Below are 14,738 nucleotides of genomic sequence, written 5' to 3' on the forward strand. Positions count from 1 at the left end.
GGTCCCTGGTAATGGGCTCCCCAGAATCAGCTGGGCAGGTTCTGCTTAGAGCTGGGGCTTCTGGGAGTCATCAGAGAGGACTGTTGGGTTAAGTGAAAAGCAAACCAAGCCCTGATTCACCCCTCAGCTTTGAGCTATCCTAGGATGCCCCCATGACAGGGTAAGCCTGATCAAGTGCCATGTCTTCCCTGAATGACTTGCTTCCATTTGTGAAAAAAAGGGAATGAGCCCTACTTCCTTCCCTCAGAACCCTCCTTGAACATTTCCCCAGGGCTTGGAGGTATCAGCCCAATCCAGGTCCAAGTTTCCTGTCCTCAGAGAACCCCCACTTTAGTGAGTTGAAAAATGTGCCTTGTCCATTCCCAATGTGGTAGCAGGAAGCAAAGCCTTGGCCAAAGGAGGCAAACCCTGGAGAGGCGGGAGTCAAGAACTGCTTGGAGGAGGGGGGTTAAGTAGCCCTGGGGCTTTCACGGATGGGAGGGCAAGCACATCATCAGTCTCATGGACCTTTATTCCTAAGATTGATTCCTGTTTTAAACAGCCTGAAGAGTCCAGAAGCAGGAGCCAAACCCAGTTGTTTCATAAAGTGAGTCCAGAATCATAGGAGAACAGTCAACCTCACCAGGAGAACTATAGACACTTCCTCCTCATACCCAAACTGAAGGGAGCGAATAATGTGATTATCAGAAAGGAAAGGAAAGCGCAACATAGAAAGACGGGGCCTGCATTCAACATATTCCACATAGTCTAACATATTCCAAGGTCTGAGCAATGATGGAACAGAGGGTGGGATGGAGGTTAGGACATACTCATAGTCATAGAGAGAGACACACAAACACACACCAAGGGATGAAAAGTGGAGGAGATGGGTTAGGACTGACACAAACACGAATATATACAGTCTTAGACTTTCACTGCCCCCGGTGCGCCGGGGAAGGAGGAACGAATGGGGTGAAAGTCTGCACAAACACACATTCAGACATAGAAATACCCCTACCCTTACAAATCCACAGCTAGGAGCCCTCGCTAAGTACTTTGATAAAGAATTGTCAGTAATTATCAGCGATCACGGGACAAAAGATGATCTCAAAGAGGCTTCAGAAATCTCTGCCTGGCTTAGGACAGATAGCACCGTCAAAGGCAGGACAAGCTGATTGTTACCTCCTAAGGGAAGATCTTATGAAAAGGCTGGTAAGAAATTTAAAAATATTGCCTTATAAATGAGGATTCCTGGCTTCCATTTGCATATTGACATGTCAAGGCCTTACTTCTTCACAGATCACATCTCAGCATTAAGATAATTATTACTTCTCTATTTTCACTCAATACTGGCATAGGACCATTTAAATAACATTCTATAGAAATATGATTACTTATCTAATTGTTACTTCTATATTTCTGTTATCTAATTGTCTTTCACTATACTCGATATATACAAATGAATATATAGAAAGAACAAATGCCTTCCTTTACTTAGGAATGAAGCGAGAAACCACAGTGGACACACACACTCACATATAGGTATATATTCTTTGTCTTTATATAGATGAGGTTTTTTCTATATTCCCTATATTCCATTTACATAAATAGGAAATGATATTCTGTAGGAGGCACTCGCGTCATATGTGAGCATACATAGATAAAGATAGTTGCTACTCACTCTATAGATGCATATGACTATTTAAGTAGCCCATCTATAGATATATGATTACTTATCTAATTATTACTACTCTATTTTCACTCTATAGTAGCATATGACCATTTAAATATCCCTTTTATAGATGTATGATTACTTCACTAATTGTTACTTCTCTATTTTCACTCTATAGTGGTATAGGATCATTTAAATAGCCCATTTATAGATATCTGGTAACTTATGGAATTATCACTTATCTATTTTCACTCTATAGTGTCATAGGACCATTTAAATATCCCTTCTATAGATATATGATTACTAATCTCATTATTACTTCTCTATTTTTATCTATAGTGGCATATGAGAATTTAAATAGCCCTTCAATAGATATATGGTTACTTATCTAATTGTTACTTCTCTATTTTCACTTTATAGTGGCATAAGCCCATTTAAATAGCCCTACTCTAGATATATGAGTACTTACCTAATTATTACTTCTCTCTTTTTGCTCTATAATGGCTTATGACCATTTAAATTGCACTTCTACAGATATATGATTACTTATCTAATTGTTACTTCTATGTTTCTATTATTTAATTGCCTTTCTCTATACTCTGTACATACGAATGAATGTATAGAAAGAACAAATGCTTTCCTTTACTTAGGAATGAAGCGAAAAACCAGAGTGGACACACACACTCATATATATGTATATATTATTTGTCTTTATATAAATGAGGTTTTTTCTATATTCTCTATATTCCATTTACATAAATAGGAAGTGATATTCTATAGGAGGCACTCGTGTCATATGTGAGTATATATAGATAAAGATAGAAAGTTGCTACTCACTCTATAGTTGCATAAGACCTTTTAAGTAGCCCTTCTATAGGTATGTGGTTACTTATCTAATTATTACTTATCCATTTTCACTCTATAGTGGCATATGACCATTAAATTGCCTTTCTATATATATATATATGATTACTTAACTAATCGTTACTTCTCTATTTTCACTCTATATTGGCATAGGACCATTTATATAACCCTTCTATAGATATGTGATTACTTATCTAATTGTTATTTCTATGTTTCTATTATTTAATTGCCTTTCTCTATACTCTGTACATCCAAATGAATGTATAGAAAGAACAAATGCCTTCCTTTATTAGGAATGAAGTGAAAAAGCAGAGTGGACATACACAGTCATATATATATAATTTGTCTTTATATAGATGAGGTTTTTATATATTTGCTATATTCCATTTACATAAATAGGAAGTGATATTCTATAGGAGGCATTATAGTCATATGTGAGTATACATACATGAAGTTAGAGAGGTAATACTCACTCTATAGTGGCATAGGACCATTTAAATAGCCCTTCTATTGATATATGGTTACTTATCTAATTGTTTCTTCTCTATTTTCACACTATGCTGTCATAGGTCCATTTAAATAACCCAACTATAGATAAATGATTACTTATATAATAATTACTTATCTATTTTCACTCTCTAATGGCATAGGACAATTTAAAGAGCCCTTCTATAGATTTATGATTACTTATCTAATTATTACTTCTCTATTTTTACTCTATAGTGGCAAAGGACCATTTTAATAATCCTTCTATAGATATATGATTATTTATCTAATTGTTACTTCTATATATCTATTACTTAAATGTCTCTCTCTATACTCTGTACATACAAATGAATATACAGAAAGAACAAATGCCTTCCTTTACATAGGAATGAAGCGAAAAACCAGAGTGGACATACACCCTCACATATATGTATATATTCTTTTTCTTTATATAGATGAGGTTTTTTTCTATATTCTCAATATTCCATTTACATAAATAGGATGTGATATTCTATAGAAGGGACTCTAGTCATATGTGTGTATACAAAGGTGAAAGTAGAAAGGTGCTACTCCTCTATAGTGACACATGACCATTTAAGAAGCCCTTCTATACATATGTGGTTACTTATCTAATTGTTACTTATCTATTTTTACTCTATAGTTGCATATGACAATTTAAATAGCCCTTCTATAGATATATGGTAACTTATATAATAATTACTTCTCTATTTTCACTCTATACTGGTATAGTTCCATTTAAATAACCTGCCTATACATAAATGATTAGTTATCTAATTATTACTTATATATTTTCACTCTGTAATGGCATAGGACAATTTAAATAACCCTTCTAGAGATCTATGATTACTTATCTAATTATTACTTCTCTATTTTCCCTCTGTAGTGGCATATGACCATTTAAATTGTTTTTTTATAGATATATGATTACTTATCTAATGGTTACTTATCAATTTTCACTCTGTTTTTGCACAGGACCATTTAATTAGCATTTCTATAGATATATGATTACTTAATTAATTATGACTTCTCTATTTTCACACTATAGTGGTGTATGACCATTAAAATAGCCTTTCTATAAATATATGATTACTTATCTAATTGTTACTTCTCTATTTTCACTCTATATTGGCATAGGACCATTTAAATAACCTTTCTATAGATATATGATTAGTGATCTAATTGTTACTTCTATATTTCTATTATTTAATTGTCTTTCTCTATACTCTGGACATACAAGTGAATATATAGAAAGAACAAATGCCTTCCTTTAGTTAAGAATGATGCAAGAAACCAGAGTGGATACATACACTCTCTTATGTGTATATATTCGTTGTCTTTATATAGATGAGGTTTTTTCTATATTCCCTGTATTTTATTTACATGAATATGAAGTTATATTCTATAGGAGGCATTCTATTCATATGTGAGAATACATATATGAAGGCACAGAGTTACTGTTGACTATATAGTGCCATATGACCATATAAATAGCCCTTCTATTGATATATGGTTACTTATTTAATTATTACTCCTCTATTTTCACTCTGTACTGGCATAGGACCATTTAAATAGCCCTTCTATACATATATGATTACTTATCTAATTTTTACTTCTTTATTTTCACTCTATCATGGCATATGCCAATTTAAATAGCCTTTCTATAGGCATATGATTACTTATGTAATTATTACTTATCTAATTTCACTCTTAGTGGCATAGGACCATTTAAATAAACCTTCCATAGATGTATGATTACTTATCTAATTGTTACTTCTCTATTTTGACTCTATACTGGCATAGGACCATTTAAATAGCCCTTTTATACATCTATGGATACTTATCTAAATATCACTTATCTATTTTCACTCTAAAGTGGCATATAACCATTAACTAGTCTTTCTATAGATATATGATTACTTAACTAATTGTTACTTCTCTATTTTCATTCTCTAGTGGCTTAGGACCATTTAAATTGCCTTTCCATAGATAAATGGTTACTTATCTAATTATTCAGTATTTATTTTCACTCTATAGTGGCTTAGGACCATTTAAATAGACTTGTACAGATATATGATTACTTATCTAATTATCACTTATATATTTTCACTCTATAGTGGCATTGGACCATTTAAATAGGTCTTCTATAGATATATGATTGCTTTTCTAGTTATTACTTATCTATTTTCACTCTGCATTGGCATAGGACCATTTAAATATCTCTCCTATTGTTATATGGTTACTTATGTAATTATTATTTCTCTATTTTCACTCTATAGTGGCATAGGACCATTTAAATAGCCCTTCTATATATATATGTTTACTTATCTAATTATTAGTATATATTTTCAGTCTATAATGGCATAGGATGATCTAAATAGCCCTTCTATAGATATATGATTACTTACCTAAGTATTACTTATCTATTTTCACTCTATAGTGGCATATGACCATTAAATAGCCTTTCGTTAGATATATGATTACTTATGTAATTGTTACTTCTATATTTCTATTATTTAATTGCCTTTCTCTATACGCTAAACATACAAATGAATGTATAGAAAGAAACGAATGTAAACTATCTGCATTTTTGTTTTTCTTCCCGGATTATTTATACCTTCTGAATCCAATTCTCCCTACGCAACAAGAGAACTGTTCGGTTCTGCAAACATATATTGTATCTAGGATATACTGCAACATATCCAACATATAAAGGACTGCTTGCCATCTAGGGGAGGGGGTGGAGGGAAGGAGGGGGAAAAAATCGGAACAGAAACGAGTGTCAATATAATGTAATTATTAAATAAAAAATTAAAAAAAAAAAGAATGTATAGAAAGAACAAATGCCTTCCTTTACTTAGGAATGAAGTGAAAAACAGAGTAGACACACGCTCTCACATATATGTATATATTCTTTGTCTTTATATAGATGAGGTTTTTTCTATGTTCCGTATATACCATTTACATAAATATGAAGTGATATTTTATGGGAGCCACTCTAGTCATATGTGAGTATATATAGATGAATGTAGAGAGTTACGATTCACTCTATGGTGGCATAGGAACATTTATATAGCCCTTCTATAGATATGTGATTACTTATCTACTTTTTACTTCTCTATTTTTACTCTGTAGTCGAATAGTACCATTAAAATAGCCTTTCTATAGATGTATGTTTACTTATGTACTTTTTACTTCTCTATTTTCACTCTATAGTGACATAGGACTACTTAAATTTCCTTTCTACACATATATGATTACTTACCTAATTATTATCTATCTATTTTCAGTTTATACTGGCATAGTACCATTTAAATAGCCCTTCTATAGATATGTGATTACTTATCTAGTTATAACTTACCTATTTTCATTCTACTGTGGCATAAGACCATTGAAACAGCCTTTCTTTACATGTATGATTACTTATCTGATTGTTACTTGTTTGTTTTCACTCTATACTGGTATAGGACCATTTCAATAGCTTTTCTATAGATTTATGGTTACTTATCTAATTATTACTTATCTATTTTCTCTCTATAGTGTCATGGAATCATTTAAATATCCCTTCTATAGATATATGATAACTTATTTAATTATTACTTATCTATTTTCAGTCTGTAGGGGCATATAACCATTTAAATGTCCCTTCTATAGATATATGATTACTTAACTGATTGTTACTTGTTTGTTTTCACTCTATACTGGTATAGGACCATTTCAATAGCTTTTCTATAGATTTATGGTTACTTATCTAATTATTACTTATCTATTTTCTCTCTATAGTGTCATGGAATCATTTAAATATCCCTTCTATAGATATATGATAACTTATTTAATTATTACTTATCTATTTTCAGTCTGTAGGGGCATATAACCATTTAAATGTCCCTTCTATAGATATATGATTACTTAATTGTTACGTCTCTATTTTCACTTTATAATGGCAAAAGGACAATTTAAATGACCTTTGTATAGCTATATGATTACTTAACTAATTGTTACTTCTCTATTTTCACTCTAAAGTTGCATAAGACCATTAAATAGAAATTCTATGGAAATATGATTACTTAACTAATTGTTACTTCTCTATTTTCGCTCTATAGTGACATAGGACCTTTTAAATAGCCCTTCTGTACATAAATGGTTACTTCTCTAATTATTCCTTATGTCTTTTCAGTCTATAATGGCATAGGACAATTTAATAGCCCTTCTATAGATATAAGATTACTTACCTAATTATTACTTATCTATTTTCAATCTGTAGTGGCATAAGACCATTTCAATAGCCTTTCTATACATGTATGATTACTTATCTAATTGTTACTTATCTATTGTCACTCTATTGTGGCATATGAAAATTGAAATAACCCCTTTATAGACCTATGATTACTTATCTAATTATTACCTCTCTATTTTCACTCTGTAGTGATATATGAACATTTAAATTGATTTTCTATAGATATATGATTACTTATCTAATTGTTACTTCTCTATTTTCACACTATATTTGCATATGACCATTAAAATAGCCCTATTATAGATATATGATTACTTATCTAATTATTACTTATCTTTTTTCACTCTTTAGTGGTGCAAGACCATTGAAATAGCCCTTCTATAAATATATGATTACTAATCTAATTTTTAACTTCTGTATTTTCACTCTATATTGGCATAGGGCCATTTTAATAACCCTTCTATAAATATATGATTACTAATCTAATTGTTACTTCTTTTTTCTATTATTGAATTATCTTTCTCTATACTGTATACATACAAATGAATGTATAGAAATAACAAATGCCTTCCTTTTGTTAGGAATGAAGCGAGAAACCAGAGTGGACACACACACTCACATATATGTATATATTCTTTGTCTTTATATAGATGAGATTTTTTGTATATTCCCTATATTTCATTTATATAAATATGAAGGGATATTCTATTGAAGGCACTCTAGTCATATGTGAGTATACATAGATGAAGGTAGAGAGTTACTACTCTGTCTATAGTGGCATATGACCATTTAAATAGCCCTTCTATTAATTTCTGGTTTCTTGTCTAATTATTATTTATCTATTTTCACGCTATAGTGGATAGGACCATTGAAATAGCCCTTCTGTAGATCTATGATTACTTATCTAATTATTATTTATCTATTTTCACTCTCTAGTTGCATATGACCATTTAAATTTCCCTTCTATTGATATGTGGTTACTTATCTAATTATTACTTATTTATTTTCACTCTATAGTGGCATATGACCATTTAAATAGCCCTTTAATAGATATATGATTACTTATCTCATTGTTATTTCTCTATTTTCACTCTATTATGGCATATGACCATTTAAAAACCTTCTTTGGATATATGATTACTTATCTAATTGTTACTTCTCTATTTTCACTCTATAGTAGAATAGGACCATTTATATAGCCCTTCTATACATATTTGATTACTTATCTAATCATTACTTATCTATTTCCACTCTATACTGGCATAGGACCATTTATTTATTTTTTTTACCTTTTTATTTGCAGAACTCATGGCAGGGTAATTTTTTTACACCATTATCCCTTGCACTCACTTCTGTTTCGATTTTTCCATTCCCTCCCTCCACCCTCAACCTGATATCCACGCAGTCCTTTATATGTTCAGTCATTTACAGTATATCCTAGATACAATATATGTGTGCAGAACCAAACAGTTTTCTTGTTGCACAGGGAGAATTGGATTCAAAAGTTATAAATAACCAGAGAAGAAAAACAGAAATGCAACATTTTATATTCATTTCCCAGTGTTCTTTCTTTCAGTGAAGCTGCTTCTGTCCATCCTTGATCAATTGAACCTGAATTAGCTCTCCTTATCAAAGAGATCCACTTCCATCAGAGTACATCCTCAAACAGTATCATTGTTGAAGTTTATATTGATCTCCTGATTCTGCTCATTTCACTCAGCATCAGTTCATGTAAGTCTCGCCAGTCCTCTCTCTATTCATCCTGCTGGTCATTTCTTACAGAACAATGATATTCCATAACATTCATAGACCACAATTTACCCAGCCATTCTCCAATGGATGGGCATCCATTCATTTTCCAATTTCTAGCCACTACAAATAGGGCTGCTACAAACATTTTGGGACATACAGGTCCCTTTCCCTTCTTTAGTATTTCTTTGGATATAAGCCCAATAGAAACACTGCTGGATCAAAGGGTATGCACAATTTGATAATTTTTTGGGCATAATTCCAGATTGCTCTCCAGAATGGTTGGATTTGTTCACAACTCCACCAACAATGCATTAGTGTCCCAGTTTTCCCGCATCCCCTCCAACATTCAGCATTATTTTTTCCTGTCATCTTAGCCAATCTGACAGGTGTGTAGTGGTATCTCAGAGTCGTCTTGATTTGCATTTCTCTGATCAATAATGATTTGGAACACTCTTTCATATGAGTGGTAATAGTTTCAATTTCATCCTCTGAAAATTGTCTGTTCATATCCTTTGACCATTTATCAATTGGAGAATGGCTTGATTTCTTATAAATTTGAGTCAGTTCTCTATATATTTTAGAAATGAGGCCTTTATCAGAACCTTTAACTGTGAAGATGTTTTCCCAGTTTGTTGCTTCCCTTCTAATCTTGTTTGCATTAGTTTTGTTTGTACAAAGGCTTTTTAATTTGATGTAATCAAAATTTTCTATTTTGTGATCAGTAATGGTCTCTAGTTCATCTTTGGTCACAAATTTCTTTCTCCTCCACAAGTCTGAGAGATAAACTATTCTATGTTCCTCTAATTTATTTATAATCTCGTTCTTTATGCCTAGGTCATAGACCCATTTTGATCTTATCTTGGTATATGGTGTTAAGTGTGGGTCCATGCCTAATTTCTGCCATACTAATTTCCAATTATCCCAGCAGTTTTTATCAAATAATGAATTCTTTTCCCAGAAGTTAGGGGCTTTGGGTTTGTCAAACACTAGATTGCTATAGTTGACTATTCTGTCTTGTGAACCTAACCTTTTCCACTGATCCACTAATCTATTTCTTAGCCAATACCAAATGGTTTTGGTGACGGCTGCTTTATAATATAACTTTAGATCAGGTACAGCTAGGCCACATTCATTTGATTTTTTTTCATTAATTCCCTTGAGATTCTCGACTTTTTATTGTTCCATATGAATTTTGTTGTTATTTTTTCTACATCATTAAAATATTTTCTTGGAAGTCTGATTGGTATACCACTAAATAAATAGATGAGTTTAGGGAGTATTGTCATCTTTATTATGTTTGCTCGGCCGATCCAAGAGCACTTAATGTTTTTCCAATTATTTAAGTCTGACTTTATTTGTGTGGAGACTTTTTTATAATTTTGCTCATATAATTCCTGACTTTCCTTTGGTAGATAGATTCCCAAATGTTTTATGGTATCAACAGTTATTCTGAATGGAATTTCTCTTTGTATCTCTTGCTGTTGGGTTTTGTTGGTGATGTATAAAAATGCTGAGGATTTATGGGGATTTATTTTGTAGCCAGCTACTTTGCTAAAATTATGAATTATTTCTAATAGCTTTTTAGTAGAATCTCTGGGGTTCTCTAGGTATACCATCATATCATCTGCAAAGAGTGATAGTTTGGTTTCCTCATTGCCTACTCTAATTCCTTTAATATCTTTCTCGACTCTTATTGCCGAGGCTAGTGTTTCTAATACGATATTAAATAATAATGGTGATAGTGGGCAATCTTGACCATTTAAATAGCCTTTCGATACATGTATGATTATTTAACTAATTGTTACTTCTCTATTTTGACTCTATATTGGCATATGAGCATTTAAATTGTTTTTCTATAGATATAGGATTACTTATCTAATTATTACTTATCTATTTTCACTCTATAATGGAATAGGACCATTGAAATGGCCTTTCTATAGATGTATGATTACTTATCTAATTTTTACTTCTCTATTATCACTCTATAGTGGCATATGATAATTTAAATAACCCTTCTACAGATATATTGTTACTGATCTAATTATTACTTATCTATTTTCAGTGTAGCTGCTTCTGTCCATCCTTGATCAATTGAACCTGAATTAGCTCTCTTTATCGAAGAGATCCACTTCCATCAGAATGCATCCTCAAACAGTATCGTTGTTGAGGTATATAATGATCTCCTGGTTCTGCTCATTTCACTCAGCATCAGTTCATGTAAGTCTCGCCAGTCCTCTCTGTATACATCTTGCTGGACATTCCTTACAGAACAATAATTTTCCATAACATTCATATACCAAAATTTACCCAGCCATTCTCCAATGGATGGGCATCCTTTCATTTTCCAGCTTCTAGCCACTACAAACAGGGCTGCCACAAACATTTTGGCACATACAGGTCCTTTTCCCTTCATTAGTATCTCTTTGAAGTATAAGCCCAGTAGTAGCACTTCTGGAACAAAGGATAGCATATGACCATTTAAATAGACTTTCTATAGATATATGATTACTAATCTAATTGTAACTTCTCTATTTTCTCTCTATATTGGCATAGTACCATTTAAATAACCTTTCTATAGATATATGGTTACTTTTCTAATTGATACTTCTCTATTTTCATTCTATAGGGTAATAGGGCAATTTAAATAGCCGTGCTATAGATATATGATTACTAATCTAATTATTACTTACCTATTTTCACTCTATAGTAGCATAGGACCATTTAAATATCCCGTCAATTGATATATGGTTACTTATCTAATTATTACTTATCTATTTTCATTCTATAATGGCATAGGACCATTTAAATAGCTCTTATGTAGATCTATGTTTACTTATCTAATTATTACTTCTCTATTTTCACTCTATAGTGGCATAAGACCATTTAAATAGCCTTTCTAGACATATATGATTACTTATCTATTTTTACTCTATAGTGGCATAGGACCATTTAAATAGCCCTTCTATAAATATATGATTATTTATCTAATTATTGCTTCTCTATTTTCACTCTATAGTGGCATATGACCATTTAAATAGCCCTTCTATAAATGTACGATTACTTATCTAATTGTTACTTCACTATTTCCCTCTAGAGTGGAATAGGTCAATTTAAATAGCCTTTCTATAGATGTATGATTACTTATATAATTGTTACTTCTCTATTTTCACATTATAGTGGCATTGGACAATTTCAATAGTTTTTCTATAGATATATGATTACTTATCTAATTGATACTTCTCTATTGTTATTCTATAGTGGCATATGAAAATTGAAATAGCCTTTCTATTGATGTATGATTACTTATGTAATTATTACTTCTATATTTTCACTCTATACTGGCAAAGGACCATTTAAATAACCCTTCTATAGAAATATGATTACTTATCTAATTGTTACTTCTATATTTCTGTTATCTAATTGTCTTTCACTATACTCGAAACATACAAATGAATGTATAGAAAGAACAAATACCTTCCTTTACTTTGGAATGAAGCGAGAAACCAGAGTGGACACACACACTCACATATATGTATATATTCTTTGTCTTTATATAGATGAGGTTTTTTCTATATTCCCTATATTCCATTTACATAAATATGAAGTGATATTCTATAGGAGGCACTCTAGTCATATGTGAGTATACATAGATGAAGGTAGAGAGTTACTACTCACTCTATAGTGGCATAAGACCATTTAAATAGCCCTTCTATAGATATATGGTTACTTATCTAATTATTACTTATCTATTTTCACTCTATAATGGAATAGGACCATTGAAATGGCCTTTCTATAGATATATGATTACTTATCTAATTGTTACTTCTCTATTTTCACTCTATATTGGCATAGGACCATTTAAATAACCCTTCTATAGATATATGATTACTTATCTAATTGTTACTTCTATATTTCTATTATTTAATTTCCTTTCTCTATACTCTGTACATACAAATGAATGTATAGAAAGAACAAATGCCTTCCTTTACTTAGGAATGAAGCGAGAAACCAGAGTGGACACACCAGTCACATATATGTATATATTCTTTGTCGTTATATAGATGAGGTTTTTTCTATATTCCCTCTATTCCATTTACATAAATATGAAGTGATATTCTATAGGAGGCACTCTAGTCATATGTGAGTATACATAGATGAAGGTAGAGAGTTACTACTCACTCTATAGTGGCATAGGACCATTTAAATAGCCCTTCTATAGATATATGATTATTTATCTAATTATTGCTTCTCTATTTTCACTCTATAGTGGCATATGACCATTTAAATAGCCCTTCTATAAATGTACGATTACTTATCTAATTGTTACTTCACTATTTTCACTCTAGAGTGGAATAGGTCAATTTAAATAGCCTTTCTATAGATGTATGATTACTTATATAATTGTTTCTTCTCTATTTTCACACTATGCTGTCATAGGTCCATTTAAATAACCCAACTATAGATAAATGATTACTTTTTTTTTAATTTAATTTTATTTTTTATTAGAAACTGAATATATGTTAAACATGGAACATATATGTTAATTCCAAAATATGTATACACATTTAACAATTATCTTAGTGCACAAGATAAATCAGATCAAGAGAAAAAAAAATGAGCGATAAAATAAAATGCAAGCAAACAATAACAAAAAAAGTAAAAATGCTAAATTGGGAAACACGCTAAGTTCCCAAAGTCCTTTCTGGGTGTAGATGACTCACATCATCACAAGATCATTGGAACTGGCCTGAATCAAATCATTGTTGAAAAGAGCCACGTCGATCAGAATTGTTGTTCTTCTGCACAATGATCTCCTGGTTCTATTTATTTCACTTAGTATCTGCTCATGTAAGCTTCTCCAGGATTCTCTAAAATCGTTCTGCTGATTATGTCTTTTTTTTATTTAATAATGACTTTATATTGACACTCGTTTCCGTTCCAATTTTTTTCCCCTCCCTCCCTCCACCTCCTCCCCCAGATGGCAAGCAGTCCTTTATATGTTGGATATGTTGCAGTATATCCTAGATACAATATATGTTTGCAGAACCGAACAGTTCTCTTGTTGCATAGGGAGAATTGGATTCAGAAGGTATAAATAACCCGGAAGAAAAACAAAAATGCAGATAGTTCACATTCGTTTCCCAGTGTTCTTTCTTTGGGTGTAGCTGCTTTTGTCCGTCATTTATCAATTGAAACTCAGGTCTCTTTGTCAAAGAAATCCACTTCCATCAGAATGCATCCTCAAACAGTATCGTTGTTGAGGTATATAATGATCTCCTGGTTCTGCTCATTTCACTCAGCATCAGTTCATGTAAGTCTCGCCAGTCCTCTCTGTATTCATCTTGCTGGACATTCCTTACGGAACAATAATATTCCATAACATTCATATACCACAATTTACGCAGCCATTCTCCAATGGATGGACATCCGTTTATTTTCCAGCTTCTAGCCACTACAAACAGCGCTGCCACAAACATTTTGGCACATACAGGTCCTTTTCCCTTCTTTAGTATTTCTTTGGGATATAAGCCCAATAGAAACACTGCTGGATCAAAGGGTATGCACAATTTGATAATTTTTTGGCATAATTCCAGATTGCTCGCCGAAATGGTTGGATTCGGTCACAACTCCACCAACAATGCATCAGTGTCCCAGTTTTCCCGCATCCCCTCCAACATTCATCTTTATATAGATGAGGTTTTTTATATATTTGCTATATTCCATTTACAT

The sequence above is a fragment of the Antechinus flavipes genome, chromosome X (assembly GCF_016432865.1).
Source record: "Antechinus flavipes isolate AdamAnt ecotype Samford, QLD, Australia chromosome X, AdamAnt_v2, whole genome shotgun sequence".
Lineage (NCBI taxonomy): Eukaryota > Metazoa > Chordata > Mammalia > Dasyuromorphia > Dasyuridae > Antechinus > Antechinus flavipes.